The 15981-nt window shown below is 38.9% G+C and overlaps 1 pseudogene; it reads left to right on the top strand.

The window, feature by feature from the left end:
• Positions 1-4420: 4420 nt before the first annotated feature.
• Positions 4421-5623, top strand: LOC114090387 (RNA 3'-terminal phosphate cyclase pseudogene; annotated as a pseudogene).
• The last annotated feature ends 10358 nt before the right edge of the window (positions 5624-15981 follow it).

Raw genomic sequence — 15981 nt, 5'->3', positions numbered from 1 at the left:
GTAGGAACCTACCTCAACATTGTAAAAGCTATATATGCTAAATCCAAGGCCAGCATCATTCTAAATGGAGAAAAATTGAAGGAATTCTCACTAAAAACAAACAAGACAAGGATGTCCTCTTTTACCACTTCTATTCAACATCATCCTTGAAACTCTAGCCAGAGCAATTAGACAAAAGAAGGAAATTAAAGAGATACATATAGGTAAAGAAGAACTCAAATTATCACTATTTGCTGATGATATGATTCTGATGATATGATTGTATATCTAGAAGATCCAAAAAAGTTTCTAGAACTAATAAATTAATTCAGCAAAGTAGCTGGATATAAAATCAACACCCATAAATAAAACACATTCCTATACATCAGAGATAAATCCACTGAAAGAGAAATTAGGAAAACTACTCCATTCACAATAGCCTCAGAAAAATAAAATACCTGGGATTCAATCTAACAAAAGAGGTGAAAGACCTCTACAATAAAAACTACGGAACACTAATGAAAGAAATTGAAAAAAACCTCAGAAGATGGAAAGATCTTCTAGACTCCTGGATAGGCAGAATTAATATTGTCAAAATGGCCATACTACCAAAAGTGTTATACAGATTTAATGCAATTCCTATTAAAATCCCAATGACATTCTTCATAGAAATAGAAAAAGCAACCATGAAATCTACTTGGAAAAATAAGAAACCCAGAATAGCTAAAGCATCCTTAGCAAGAAAAGTGAAACAGGAGGCATCAAAATACCAGACCTTAGACTATACTACAGGGCTATAGTAACAAAAAATGGCATGGTGTTGGCACCAAAATAGACTTGTAGATCAATGATACAGAATAGAGGACACAGAGATAAACCCACATAAATACAGTTATCTCATACTAGACAAGGGTGCCAATAACATTCAGTGGAGAAAAGATAGCCTATTCAACAAATGGTGCTGGAAAAACTGGAAATTCATATGTAGCAAACTGAAATTAAACCTCTACCTCTCTGCACAAAAATAGACTCAAAGTGGATCAAAGACTTAGGCACTAGAACAGAGACCCTGTACCTACTAGAAGTAAAAATAGGCCCAAATCTTCACCACATTGGCCTAGGATCTGACTTCCTTAACAAGACTTCTAAAGCGCAAGAAGTAAAATCAAGAATCAATAAATGGGGTGGATTCAAATTAAAAAGCTTATTCTCATCAAAGGAAACAGTTAATAACATGAGAAGAGAGCCTAAAGATTGGGAGAAAATCTTTACCACATGCACCTCCAATAAAGCATTAATCTCTAGGATATATTAAGATATTAAGAACTCAAAAAACTTTGAAGAGTTACAGATAGGTAAAGAAGAACACACCTTCATGTTCAAAACACTAGTAAAACTAGGGATAGTAGGAACATACCTCAACATTGTAAAAGAAGGAACACCCCAAAACCAAAAAATAAATAACCCAATTGATAAATGGGCGATGGAACTAAACAAACACTTCACAAAAGAAGAAATATAGTTGATTGTGGGAGGCCATCCTTGCACATGATTTGAGTTACCTCCCTGGCTGGGCGAGAGGTGCTTAGGCACAGCTGTGTCAGAGCTTTCCCCACCCTTCTCCAGGTCCGAGGGCTTGTCCGTCCAGAGGCATGTCTGGCCACTATCCCAAAGACCCAATCATTGCCTCTGACCTTGGGATGCTGTCCCCCTTAATCTTCATTGGATGGGATTTTCCCCAGAATTTTTTGTTCCCCAATAAAAGTCCACTCCCTGGTGGGTTCTCTCTCTTTCGCTAGCCTCTTCAGTAAACCTCGCTATAACAATAGGTGGCTGGAGGCTGGAGCTAGGAGGAGCCGTCCTGGAGCTGGTTTAAAAGTAATTAGAGTCTTGTCTCTTTAATTCAAAACTCCTTAGTGGTTTCTCGAACCTTCTTTCATGAAGCTGGCGCGGGTCATGGGCTAATGTTAATCAACAAATATATGAAAAAGTGTTCAAGATCTCTAGCAATTAGAGAAATGCAAATCAAAACTACTCTAAGATTTCATCTCACTTCTTTCAGAATGGCAATTATCAAGAATACAGGCAACAATAAATGTTGGTGAGGATGTGGTAAAAAAGGTAAACTCATACATTGCTGGTGGGACTGCAAATTGGTGCAACCAATATGGAAAGCAGTATGGAGATTCCTCAGAAAATTGGGAATGGAACCATCATTTGACCCAGCTATTCCACTCCTTGGTTTATACCCAAAGGACTTAAAATAAGCATACTATAGTGATGCAGCCACATCAATGTTTATAGCAGCTCAATTCACAATAGCTAAACTATGAAATCAACCCAGGTGTCCCTCAATATATGAATGGATAAAGAAAAATGTGGTATATATACTCAATGGAATATTACTCAGCTTTAAAGAAGAGTGAAATTATGGCATTTTCTAGTAAATGTTGGAGAATATCATGCTAAGCGAAATAAACCAATCCCACAAAACCAAAGGCCGAATGTTTTCTCTAATATGCGGATGCTAATTCACAATAAGGCGGGGGCACTAGGGAAGAATAGCATTACCTTAGATTAGGTAGATGGAAGTGATGGAAGGGTAGGGTAGGGGATGTGGGGATAGGAGAGATAGTAGAATGAAATAGACATGATTATTGTATGTATATCTGTGACTACATGACCAATATGATTCTGCAACATGTACACTCAGAAAAATGAGAAATTATACCCCATCTATGTAAGATATATCAAAGTGCATAAATGCATTCTATTGTCATGTATAACTAATTAAAACAAATTTTAAAAAATCCCTATTGAAATTCACTCCCCACTGCAACAGCACTGGCCAAGAGAACCATAATGCCAGCCATAGAGGTCATTTTAAATTTTCTAGTAGCAACACCAAGAAAGGCGAAATCAAGTTTAGTAGTAATGTATTTTATTCAATCCAATATATTTAAAATATTATCATGTGAGCTAATTATCCATATAAATATTTTACTGAGAAAAAATATATATACATACCACATTTTCTTTATCCATTCATCTTTTGAAGGGCATCTAGTTTGGTTCCATATTTTAGCTATTGTGAATTGCTGCTATAAACCTTGATGTAACTGTGTCACTGTAGTATGCTGATTTTAAGTCCTTTGGGTATAAACCAAGGAGTGGGAGAGTTCCTTTTCAAGTTTTCTGAGTTATCTCCATATTACTTTCCAGAGTGTTTGCACCAATTTGAAGTCCCACCAGCAATGAATGAGTGTATCTTTTCCTCCACATCCTTGCCAACACTTATTTATTATTGCTTGTATTCTTGATAATTGCCATTCTGGTTGGAGTGAGATGAAATATTAGACCAGTTTTGATTTGCATTTCTCTAATTGCTAGAGTTGATGAACATAGTAGCTCATTATTATTACAGTGAAAAACAGACTGAGTTTCTCTGTGTTAGGGTATTAGGAAGATTTGTAGGTCTGTGAGATCAGGCTCAAATTGACTCAGGACAAACCTGTGACTCTGGAGTCCTTTGATGACGGTTATTATTAGGTACTCTCACATAAGAACTCTTCTTTGTAGTCTCCAGCTTTACTTATTTTTGGTAGGGCTGATACAAGTGTACATCTTTAGTTGCATTTAAAATTTTTTTCTTTTTTTCTAAATGTTCATGTATGGCTCTGCTTTGGCTATGGCTCAGTTTTGACTGACCTTGTTTCTATCTACTATTAAGAGTCAGCTGAGATTCCTTAGAGATCACTCTTGGGAACATGTGTGAAGCCTCTTGACTTCTTTTGTCTTCCTCTACCAATTGTGCCATCTGCTAGGATGGGTCAGAATCTTGCTGACTACATGTGGCTTCCCTTAGAAGTATTATAGACATTTCCATCTCCAGTAACTTTCCTCTTTGCAGAATGTGCACTGGTTGGCTTCCTGTTTTCTAGGGTCCTCTTGATCTTCTTGATGGGCAGATTGGGTGACTCACCAGACTTGTAGGACACAGAGAGGGTTCCTGTCTTTCCTTGGATCCTGGCTAACCCTAGAGGGCAAGGGCCAAATATTGGCTGTTTTTCTCCTTGACCCTTTTACTTCCCTTGACTGTAGTCTCCAAGTTTTTGGTGTAAGCCGGTTTCACCAGTCTTAAAGTGAGAGTAATGGGTTTTAATTTTACAGTTCCTTCCATTTAATTTGGGTCAGTATTAGCACTGGAAGTCAGTCTTATATTCTGTGTGTCTTACAGATGATGACTTATTATTTCCAATTAACTCAGGTTGTTCTATTAGAAGGAGTACCTTTATTCAGGCAGATTGGGTTCGCAGGAGGCTCTGCTTCTTGCTTCTTCTGCCTGTGCGCAAGACACCGCAGCCCAGGCCTGGATAGAAGTTTCAGAGCTGCGTGGCATTTATTCTTTCTGCTACAAAGGCTAGGCCCCAGGGTGCCCCTCATGTCGGGGCAGCAGGTGGAGATGGATGGTGGGATCATGGAAGGGGGCAGCCAGATCCTCAGGGTCTCCACCGCCCCCCACCCCAGCTGTGTCCTGGGCCTCCACTTGCAGGTGCAGAAGATCCGGGCAGGCTGCAGCACACCGGGCCTGAGTATTATGACCTGAAGGCCTCAACATTTATCTGGATGGGAAATGTTTGGAGATTTGTGTGATGGGCAACTGGAGGGGCCAGAAATTGGTTCAACTGAAGTAACCTTCACACCAGAGAAGATCAAAGGTGGAATCCACACAGCAGATACCAAGACAGCAAGGAGTGTGTGCCTCTTGATGCAGGTTTCAATGCCATGTGTTCTGTTTGTGCTTCTCCATCAGAACTTCGTTTGAAAGTTGGAACTAATGTTGAAATGGCACCACAGATCGTTTACACAGTGATGGCCTTCAAGCCAATTGTTGAAAAACTTGGTTTTAATTTTAATTGTGACATCAAAATGAGGGGCTGTTATCCTAAAGGTGGTGGTGAAGTGATTGTTCGAATGTCACCAGTTACACAGTTGAACCCAATAAATTTGACTGATTGTGGCTCTGTGACTAAGATATATGGAAGAGCTTTTGTTGCTGGTGTTCTGCCATTTAAAGTAGCAAAAGATATGGCGGCAGTGGCTGTGAGATGCATCCATCAGAAAGGAGATCAGAGATCTATATGTTAACATCCAGCCTGTTCAGGAACCCAAAGACCAAGCATTTGGCAATGGAAATGGAATAATAATTATTGCTGAGACATCCACAGGCTGTTTGCTGGATCATTGCTTGGGAAACGAGGTGTAAATGCAGACAAGGTTGGAATTGATGCTGCTGAAATGCTGTTAGCTAATCTTAGACTTGGTGGAACTGTGGATGAGTTTCTGCAAGACCAGCTGATTATTTTCATGGCATTAGCCAATGGAGTTTCCAGAATAAAAACAGGACCAGTTACACTCCATACACAAACTGCTATACATTTTGCTGAACAACTAGCAAAGGCTAAATTTACTGTGAAGAAATAAGAAGATTAAGATTACTCTAAAGACACTTATATTATTGAATTCCAAGGAATTGGAATGAGAAATCCAAATCTATAAGATATTTACCTCTTAAATGATACCGCAGTGATGTATCGCACTAACTTATTTCATGTATACTACAAAACAGCGAATATTATTAAAGGGCCCGACTAAATTTGGATATGAAATATGTTCTAGATTTACTGAGAATGCTTCACCAAATTAATCTTACTTTAAATATCTCCTGAGATATGGGCAATAAAATGTAAGAATTGATGGATATGTATGATAGTCAATTTCAATATTTAATTATTAAAATATTCTTTATACCTGAAAAAAAGGAGTACCTCTGCAAAACACCAACAGGTAACAGTTATACAGTTTATAAGAAAAATATAAAATAAAATTCATAATAGCAAAAACATATTCAGTTTGTATAATAGCTATGATCCAAGAAACATAATTTTCATAATCCCAAACCTCACTTAATTATATATTATAGCCCCTGTTTATTTCAAGACCACAGTAGTCTTTACAATAAAAAATTATCCTTTGAACATAACTTTAAATGAATATAAGTCTAGCCTATTTTGGAACCATTCTAACATGGAGTAAGGTGAGAAGCAGAGTCCTAACTATGGTGAGGTGGGGTTCTTGACAAATCTTAGATAAAGTTTATTGTATTCCTTAGATAAAGTTTATTTTATTTCTGAAGCTGATCTTTGCTTCTTTCTTAAATAGCGTTTTACAAAGTTCTCACATATTGGTTCCTGAGTCTATATGAATGTCTGTTAACAAAATACAATATTACATCTGAGACATGAATCAAACAAGCTTCTAACCCCTTTTTGTGGGAGAGTGGCAAAATATTTTCATTTTTCGCAATGTTAACCTTTAAACAGATTGGACTCTCATCATTCAAAAATACATTCAATTTTCCACCCCAGTGTAAAAAGTAACACAAAATTTTATATACATCTTGTTGATAACAGGTTACTTTTATCCAGTTATAGAACATTAAATGACATAAGTAGCCAATTAAATTGGCTATTTCCATAAATCCAAAATTGCCATTGCAGACAACTTTAGTTTGGAGGGAGGAACTGATGTGACTCCATTTTTGAGAAACCAGCACCTACCTCAGAGCAAAGCCTGTCCAAGGAAGGGGGCGTGACCCTTGTCCTTGGACAAACTCACAGAGCACTCCTAAGCACACACCCACCCTGATGAGTTGTTTGTCTACAAATAATAGGAGAGATCTGTGGCGCCAGGTGTCCCTGACTCAGTTAGGCTAGGTGAGGATCCATAACAACCCCCTAGCAATCACCAATCATCATGAGACAGGGAAAATACTTGGGATGCCAGATGACCCCCCACTAGTTTATGATGGTTAATAACATGTTGGGAAACCATGTAGTTTATCACGTACACCCCTCATGGCTTAAACCAATCAGTTCAAAGGAATCCCCCTCTTGTACTAACCAATCACCCCTACCCAACTTGTTCCTGCCAGTGAATGTTAAGAGTTTGTTATTTGATTTTCCTGTGGTATGGAATGATTTGCTGTGTGATGTTGTGACGTATAAAGTATCCCCCAAAACCTATAAAATCTCACTGAACAAAGGACCTGGACTCTCCCCCTGGGACTGCTACACCAGAAATGGTTGAGTCCAGGCTCGAGCTTGCAATAAAGACTCTTGTGTGATTGCATTGGATTCGGCTCCTGGAGGTCTATTGGGGTCCCATGAATCTGGCATTACAGGAGGATCCTAGCTTGGTAAAGTGTTCTCCTAAGCTTTATATTTTAAAACTTGGATACTAGAAGGACATGAATATATTTAATACATGAAGAAGTAATAGCGTCACAATTGCACGAATGTCCTTACATTAACTAGGTTTAATTTTCATAGCAAAATTCAGAATCCACGGATAATTACAGGTTTACATGTTGTAGGGACAAACGAGGCAAGGCACCGAAGACAGCAGGAAACAGTTTTATTTGACTGCAGGCAGGTTCAGAGGGTACAGCCTTTGCTGTAATCAATCAATCCCCTGAACCCCGAGTTCAGGGAGTTTCAGAGTTTTATACCCAGCGTGTAAGGGGAGGGGCTCAGAAGTTCACAGTCTGCAGAAGTTCACATAAAAGCAGCTTTTTCTTTCACTGTTCTGAGCAAGTTAACTCTTCAAGGACAACACCTGAGAAGGGGAGAGCTTCATCTCCCCCTTTCTTTCCTCCCCCTGCCAGCTGTTACCATGGGCCCATTTGTAATTTGTCTTAAAAATGTAGACATCTCTGTGAGGTCCAGCTCAAGGCCAGAGGCCTTGTTTGCACATTTCAACAAAGTACTATACTGGATATGTTTGTGAAAAACTAGTAGGGGGTGTCCAGCACCTGGAATGCTGGTATCTTCCCGGCCAGTGGCCAAGTAAAACAGGGCAACACGAAAATAGGAAGCTTATTTACATTGGACTCTTTCTCAGAGACTCTTTTGCTGATAGTCCTAAAATCAGCCATGGTGAAGAGGGATTTTCTGTTGAGAAAGGGGGTGCCACTTTATACAGAGTTTAGCAGTACTAGCAAAAATCAAGGATAGCCTTAAACCTCTTATACATTTAGAGATGGTGTTAATGATCAGATGTAGACTTAGTCAAAGCAGACATGTATAAACCATTTTTTCAAATGGCAGTATGGCCCTTTTATGCCGGATGCAATGTAAAAAATAGAGCACTTGTTGGTTAAACCTACATGAACTTTCATTTATAATCTTACAGAACATTCAGATAGGGCTCACACAAACCTATTTAGTTTCAGACGCATACATATTTTGAGTCACATATATTTAGGTTATTCATGAAAGTCAAGCCTGGTTAAAATTGGAAGTCATCAGTTTCTCTGACAAAGAAAAATTCTAAAAGCAATGAACATTACACTTGAAATATTTTTTATCTCTCAAGACTTGCAGAAATTGGTTCTCATCAGTATGAGGGTTTTGTTTGTTTTTAAACAGGCAGAATAGGCCTATTGTAGGGTATCAGGCAAAGCTGACTCAATTCACATTTTAAAAATTTGTCCAGAAGAGAATGAATCCCCATTAATGCCTCTCTCTTAAGGGGTGACCCCTGACCCCTGCAAGTTATTTTCTCCTAAAACAGAATCTTAGTTCAGATAACATTGATCAACTTTCTCAGGGTCCCTTTCTCAGGACGAAAAGAGCTTACTTAGTTTTAGCAGACCTATAGACCTTTTTCTTTTCCTGGGAGGCACTTACAAATGAAGTTGTTGCCTTTGGAGTGAGACTGTTATCTATACATTGAATTTACATAACAAATTTTATCTTAGGAGAGGGATCAGGACAATCTGGCATATACAAAAAACTGTGACTTTATCTTATTTTTCCCCTAGTTTGAATTCTGGGGGTTGGAGCACAGGATATCATTGACTAGTCTCCCTCATCACCATCATAATGTATCACCTTTAAGCACTGTCAATTATACCCTGAGATATTCCCCCCCCCCCCATTTCCATATGTCACATACACCCACACCCACACACACAAAGAGACACACACATTTTGAAGGTCACATTGATCATACGGAGACTGTTATGGACCTCTCTCTAGAGAAATCATCAGGGCCATATATGGAGACTCTGGGAGGTCCTTGTATTTTAGATCTGTGGGCAAAAGGCGGCAGGGTTTCACCCAGAAGAGCCCCCTGGTCAAATGGGGCATCCTGTCAGATCTAAAAATGGGAGACTATTTTGTCCCAGGTTATAATTTAAGAGCACTGGAGCCCATTGCTATGTTCTTTGTGACTGGCTGCTTTCACCCCGAGCCCCCTGAGAAAAGCTAGTTGATCATCAGACAGTGAGTGTAATGGACCCCAAATAAGATTTTTTCAAATGTGAAGGCAACTCTGTGAGGCTAACTAATAGAGGTATTGATTTTTTTTTCATATATTTGTTAACCGTTCATATTTCTTCTTCTGCCAAGTGCCTGTTCAGTTCCTTTGCCCATTTATTGATTGGGTTATTTGTTTTTTTGGTGTTAAGTTTTCTGAGTTTTTATATCCTGGAGATTAATGCTCTATCCGAGGTACAGATGGCAAAGATTTTATCCATTCTGTAGGCTCTTCACATTCTTGATTGTGTCCTTTGCTGTGAAGAAGGTTTTTAGTTTGAGACCATCCCATTTATTGATTGATTCTTGATTTTACTTCGGTGCTTTAGGAGTCTTGTTGAGGAATTTGGTTCCTAAGCCACCTCAGTCCCTCCCTTTACTCTCAGGAATGGCTCCTCTGTTTCCACCTGAGGCATACTCAAACTTGCCCATCCCCTAACTCTCTGGTAGTCAGCTCTCAACAAATTTACCTTACATCTTCAGCATGGAAGTGGGTTGCTTAGAGTGCCAGGCCTTGTCCAAAAGAAAGCTGGAGCAGGGTCCTATCTGGCATGCCAATTTTGTTACCAAAAGCTCATCCTTTTCTCAGATGCCAATCCAATAATAAGGACATGATTTTAAGAAAAAGTAAAAAGAAACTTAATGCTTTGTTAGCAAAGGAGAAGAACGGGCTAAGATTCTGCCCATCAGGGAAAACAGAGGGCTTTTATTTTTTAAATATTCCTTTTTTTTTTAGTTGTAGATGGACACAATACCTTTATTTTATTTGTTTTTATTTTTATATGGTTCCAGGGATCAAACTCAAGTCTCATGCTAGGCAAGTACTGTACCACTGAGCCACAGCCTTGGCCCCAACAGAGGGCTTTTAAAGAAACTCTTCAGACGCTATATCCAGGTTACCCTGAGAGGGGATTCCAGGTGTTCCCTAATGGTGTGTTGAAATTCACTCATTCATTTGGGAGATAGTCACCTCCTAGATTTTCAGGTGACATCTCCTTCCTGTGGCAGGTACATGCTCAAGGACAGATAATTCAAGGTGATCTTATACCCCACCCCCAGGTTAGGGAGGGGGAGAGGGAGAAGAGGAAAAGAAAAACACGTGTCTCTTAAAATAAGCAGCAAGGACTATATTAAAAAGGTGACGTAGACCCCTGGTACAGTGTGGCACTGTTCAAGATGGCTGACAGCAGAATCCTGGCAGCACTTTCTTGTTCTTATTTTCCCCTCCACTTCAGTTGTACCTACTCAGTCCTCTTCCCACTCTTTCCCTCCAAGAACCCTCTCTTTCAATCACTTTATTTCATTTATTGATTTTCTTACCACTCCAGCATCTTCCCTTTCAGAGCTCACCCCATCCTTTCTGTCCTTTGAGTCTTCTGGTTTCATTCCCGAAGTGTACTTCCTTTGTTCCTTTGCCTTCCCATGAGAATCAGTTTCCCAGTTTGAATGCAAATTTCTTAGCCATCCTGCTCAACATTTTTTGGCCCTGGCACTAATTTCATATGATGATAAACTGACTGTCATGAATACTAATTTGGAATTTAGCTAGTAGTTTCATGACGTTGGTCTCATTACTTATACATCGAGTTTCTTTATTCATTCATTCCACGGGCATTGTGTCAGCTGAGTGCCAGGGGGCTGGGAACATAGGATGATTATGATAAACTCCTAGACTTTGAGGTGCTCACTGCATAGATGACAAATAGTTATAAAGCAATGTGACAAGAGCTATAACAGAGGCTAAATAAGGAGCACTGAGCAGGAAGTGGTGACAGTGGAGAGGCTGGACTGGGGTGGATGGGTCAGTCCAGGTTTACATTTGGGAGGAGATGACAGAGATGAGTCAGTCATAACAGGGGTTTTGGAGTTTGCCAGATAGAAGTGGGCGGGAAGGTCATATCAGGCTATAAAAATAACAACTTGTGAAAATCCATTAGTTCCTCAAACTCTCTGGGGTTCAGTGAGGTCAGGTTCAACCAAATGGAGGAAAGCTCCGTGTTTGACTCAGCTTATCAACTAGACCTAGTCTAGGTATTTGCTTTCGTTAGTGGTAATAAACTTTCCACCTTATCTGGCTTTTCTGTGATTGGGTGTTATTTGGTGTATATTGTATTAGTATTAAATTAGTTGGATAGGAATTTTCACATAATACAATTAACTTTTCCAGACTATAAAAAGTATCTAAAGATTTTTTGGGGGGCTGGGGATGTGGCTCAAGCGGTAGTGCGCCCGCCTGGCATGCGTGTGGCCCGGGTTCGATCCTCAGCACCACATACAAACAAAGATGTTGTGTCCGCCAAAAACTAAAAAATAAATATTAAAAAAATTCTCTCTCTCTCTCTTTAAAAAAAAAAAAAAAGATTTTTTTTTTTAACATCAAGTCCACCATCTCCATGACAGCAATTAGCCAGAGCCACTTTAGTAGGAGCCTAGCTGACTTTTAGACTCTTATTGCAGTTTACTGAATACTTTTCCTCTTTCTGGTACTTATACCTGGCCAGATATACTCAGTTGTGATACTTACCTGGACCCTGAGGCAGCTGAATTTGTGACCTCCATTTTGATACATTTAGGGGCTCCAGTTATGAGAGTTGGCTGGGATTCTTAAGAAGCCCAATGCAGATCCCTTTCCTAGAGTGGTGAGGAAGTGGAAAGAGGGCCCGGGAGCTGGAGCTGGCCCAGATGCCGAGGTTGGTTGGGTACAGTGTGACTCAGAGGGGGTGGGTAGAAACTCAGGGAGAGAAATGAGGCAGCAGCACACAAGGAAGAATGATGAATAAACACCCTCAGGGCCCATTTCTTGAAACTTGATCCTGATCTGTGAGGGTGAGAATTTAGGTTAATCTGACTGTCGTGGGAGCACAGAGTACAAATAGACAAAGGTTTCCCAAGTCCCTGGCTAACTCACAGCTGCCCCTGAGGCACCCTTTGGACCAAAGAATATCATAATGGTACTTGGTCCACTTTCAGGAGGACAGACTTACTGCTGTCTCAGAGCTACTTTTTCAGGGAATTATGGGGTTCTAGGTACTGACAACATGGTCTAGAAGGAAAGTATAGAGTCTGAGTGGCATAGCCTCAGAGAGCAGTAGACTCTTCACCCACTAGGGATAGGTATGATGAGAGGACATCCAGAATTCTGGAATCTCATAAAGTCCAGGATCAGGTCTGAAGTGTTGACAGGCACAGGGGTGCACTTGGGTTACTGTAGGTAAGGAGGCCTGAATTAATTTTCTAGATTGATTGTATCAAAGTGCCACAAATGCATGGCTTAAAGTGACAAAAACTTAAGATATTTGACCAAGTCCTATCAATAATCATTTTTTTAAATGCATCCACTGCATTGTCTACATTTTTTCCTTTTTATTTATTTATCACATAGATGACAATAGTGGAGGGCATTACATTCATAATTATCAATTCACAGCACATTTTTTGTAACTCTATATAAAGTATGTTCACGCCAAATTATGCCATTATACATGAGCGCTCTTATTTTTTTTTGCATACAATTCTTAATACACCTTTATACCACCATTTATCATATCTCTGTTTGTATATAAGGTATGTTAACACCAAATTCACATCTTCATACATGTATTTTGTATAATGATGACCCTCTCTCCTTCCACCATCCACACAAACTCTGCTCAAGAAAACCTTGCTTGAAGAGAAATGTGCGTGGCAGTGGTACTTGGGGATCACCATGGGCAGAACTCCTTGCCTAGACTGTGGTAGTTATCAGAATAGAATGACAAAGTTCAGAACCAACTCTCTCTCTCTCTCTCTCTCTCTCTCTCTCTCTGTCTCTCTATCTCTCTTTCTCTCTTCTTTCTATCTCTGTCTCTTGTGCATGCATGCATGCACACATACACAAATAACTGAAGATTTCAATTATAGATATATTGATGGATGATGTAAACTTGGGAGTATTGAGCCAAATAATTGTAACCCTGAAAGTATACATGTGCAGAAAGAGTATGAATCATACATTCCCTATCACACTGATGTTTTATTTCATTGTTTGCCCTAGAGTAGGTTTTCTGTGTGATATAATAAAATCTACTGAACACTCTAAAATTAGTTTTGTGTGTGATAGGCACAAAGAGAATTAACATATTGATATCTTGTTTACAGATAAATTTAAAGTAAAAGAAACTGTATGTATGTATTTATTTATTTCTATGTTTTGGATTATTTCTTTTAAGTTTGATAAAAATAGGCCAAAAAGAAGTTTTCTATTTTTTAAGTTGTTGTTGTTTCTTTCTTTTGTTGTATAAGTTTAAGTTGTATAACTGTGCTTAACAATACATGTAAAGAGAAAAATCAGTTTTATCTGAACAACTTAATATATCTATCAGAAAGTATAATATATATTCATAATGCAGTATTACCCAGACATAAATAAAAATAAATTGGATGATGTGTTGTAAGTAAAGAAAGACACAGAAAACTATTACATCTTTTATTCATGATAACTAAAATAAAATTTTGTTAGAATATTGATTACTATAGCTAGGGTGGGTAATAAGGTATCAAAGATGTAATAAGTGTATATTGATATTGTTAATATATGTGAATGTATGTATAAAATATTACACTGAATCACATTAATATGTATACTTTTATGTTAATAAAATCCATCATCCCACATAATTACTTTATTCTGTATTAAGAACACCTAAAATTCTACTGTCTTTGGGATTTTCAGAATTTGATGCAGTACTGTTAACTATAGTTCTCAAATACACAATATTCTTTTTGTATGCAAAAAAAAATGACAAAAACTTATTTTCTCACAGTTCTGGATGGTAGAAGGTCACAATCAAAACATCAGTAGGATTGGTTCTTTCTGAGGGTTCTGAGGGAGGATCTATTCTATAGTTTCTGGTGCGGCTGAGAATCCTTGGCATTCCTTGGCTTGTGTATATGTCACTCCAATTCTGTCTTCATATGGTGTTCTCCCTGTATGTCTGTGTTTTTCACATGGCCGTCTTCTTATAAGGACACCAATCACATTGCATTAGGGGCCTGCACTACTCTAGGATGATCTCATTGTAACATTATACCTGTGATAACAGTATAATCATGCATGGCAACAACATTTTGGTCAACATTGGACGTTATATATAACAGTAGTCCCATGAAATTATAATGGAGCTGAAAATTTCTAGTCACTTGATGATATTATATCCATCATAATGTCATAGTACAAGGTATTACATGTTTTTGGTGATGCTGGTGTAAACAAATTTACTACTCTGCCAGTTGGATGAAACTATAGCATACACAATTATGTATAGTACATAACACTTGATAATACTGTTACTGGTTTATGTATTTACTATACTTTTTGTTGTTGTTTTAGTGTACTGTAGGACAGTGCTGTATTATACTGATAGTATCCTCATACATCTTGTGTTTACTGTATTGCTTGATTACATCTTATATATATACCATATGTCATTATATAAATAATACGCGCGCGTGTGTGTGTGTGTGTGTGTGTATACAGACACCATATATATATGCTACACATCCTAGGTGTGTAATGGGCTATGCCATCTAGGACTGTTTAAGTATATGATGTTTAAATGGGACAAAATTGTTCAATTATCTCTCAGAACATCTTACCAATGTTAAGTAACTCATGATTGTATCTCCAAACAAGGTCACATTCTGAGGTGCTGGGGGTGAGGACTTCAACATATATTTATTGAGGGAAACAATTCAGCCTACCACAGAATATATCAACGAGTCATAGGTGGTGACAAGAGAGGTAAGACTCATGTTCACAAAACCCACTTTTTCTCCAGGCTCCTGCAGATTGGGAACAAGGTGAATTGCTTCCTCAAGATCAATATGTTCTCATTAACTCTTGCTAACAATCAACTTTTGCTATCATCTAACGTCGTGATGCCCCAGTCCCTCTGCCTCTGCTTCCATTGCCCCCTCCATCTCTCCTTTTCCTTTCCCAATCAACTGCCTTCATTCTGTGTATCTTTCTTTACCTGGTGGCTTTCACTGTCTCTAGTCCTAATGGTCCCCTCTAGCTGCCTTCTCTCATTGATTTTCAACTTTTGCTATCACTACCATTTGCATGGTTCTCCATTCTAATCTCCAGTTCAAATAATCAAGAGATGGCCCCGTCAGCAAGTCTCTGTTGGAATAGCTTTCTTGCCAGTTTGACTCAGGAGGAACTGGCTAGCCTGCACACTGGTGACCCTAGAATAAGCGCCTGCCCGTTCTGGCCCAAGTATCCAGAGTGGGTTCTCATGGTACAAACCATGGTTAGTTACTTTGGTGGAAGCATCACCATGTAGTTTATTAGTAGGTGACTAAAGGCAGGACAATGGTCCAATGGTTCTTCAAAGATAAGTTTTCCCAACATTGACATCTTGGGATGGATGATTCTGTTCTATAGGAGATCAACTTGTGCATTGCAGGATGTTTAGCAGCATCCTTGGCCTCTACCTGGCAAATGCCAGCACTGACCTCTCCTGAAAAGTTATGACAACTGAAAATGTTTCCAGACATTGCCAAATGTTCACCAGGGGTAAATCACCCCTGGTTGAGAACCACCCCTGATTCTAGGGGAATGGAAGGCATCAGGTGCATGTAG

This window comes from Marmota flaviventris, chromosome 1 (genome assembly GCF_047511675.1).
Source record: "Marmota flaviventris isolate mMarFla1 chromosome 1, mMarFla1.hap1, whole genome shotgun sequence".
Taxonomy (NCBI): Eukaryota; Metazoa; Chordata; class Mammalia; order Rodentia; family Sciuridae; genus Marmota; species Marmota flaviventris.
Note: the sequence above shows the minus strand (reverse complement) of the source record. Positions and strands in the feature narration are given on the sequence as shown.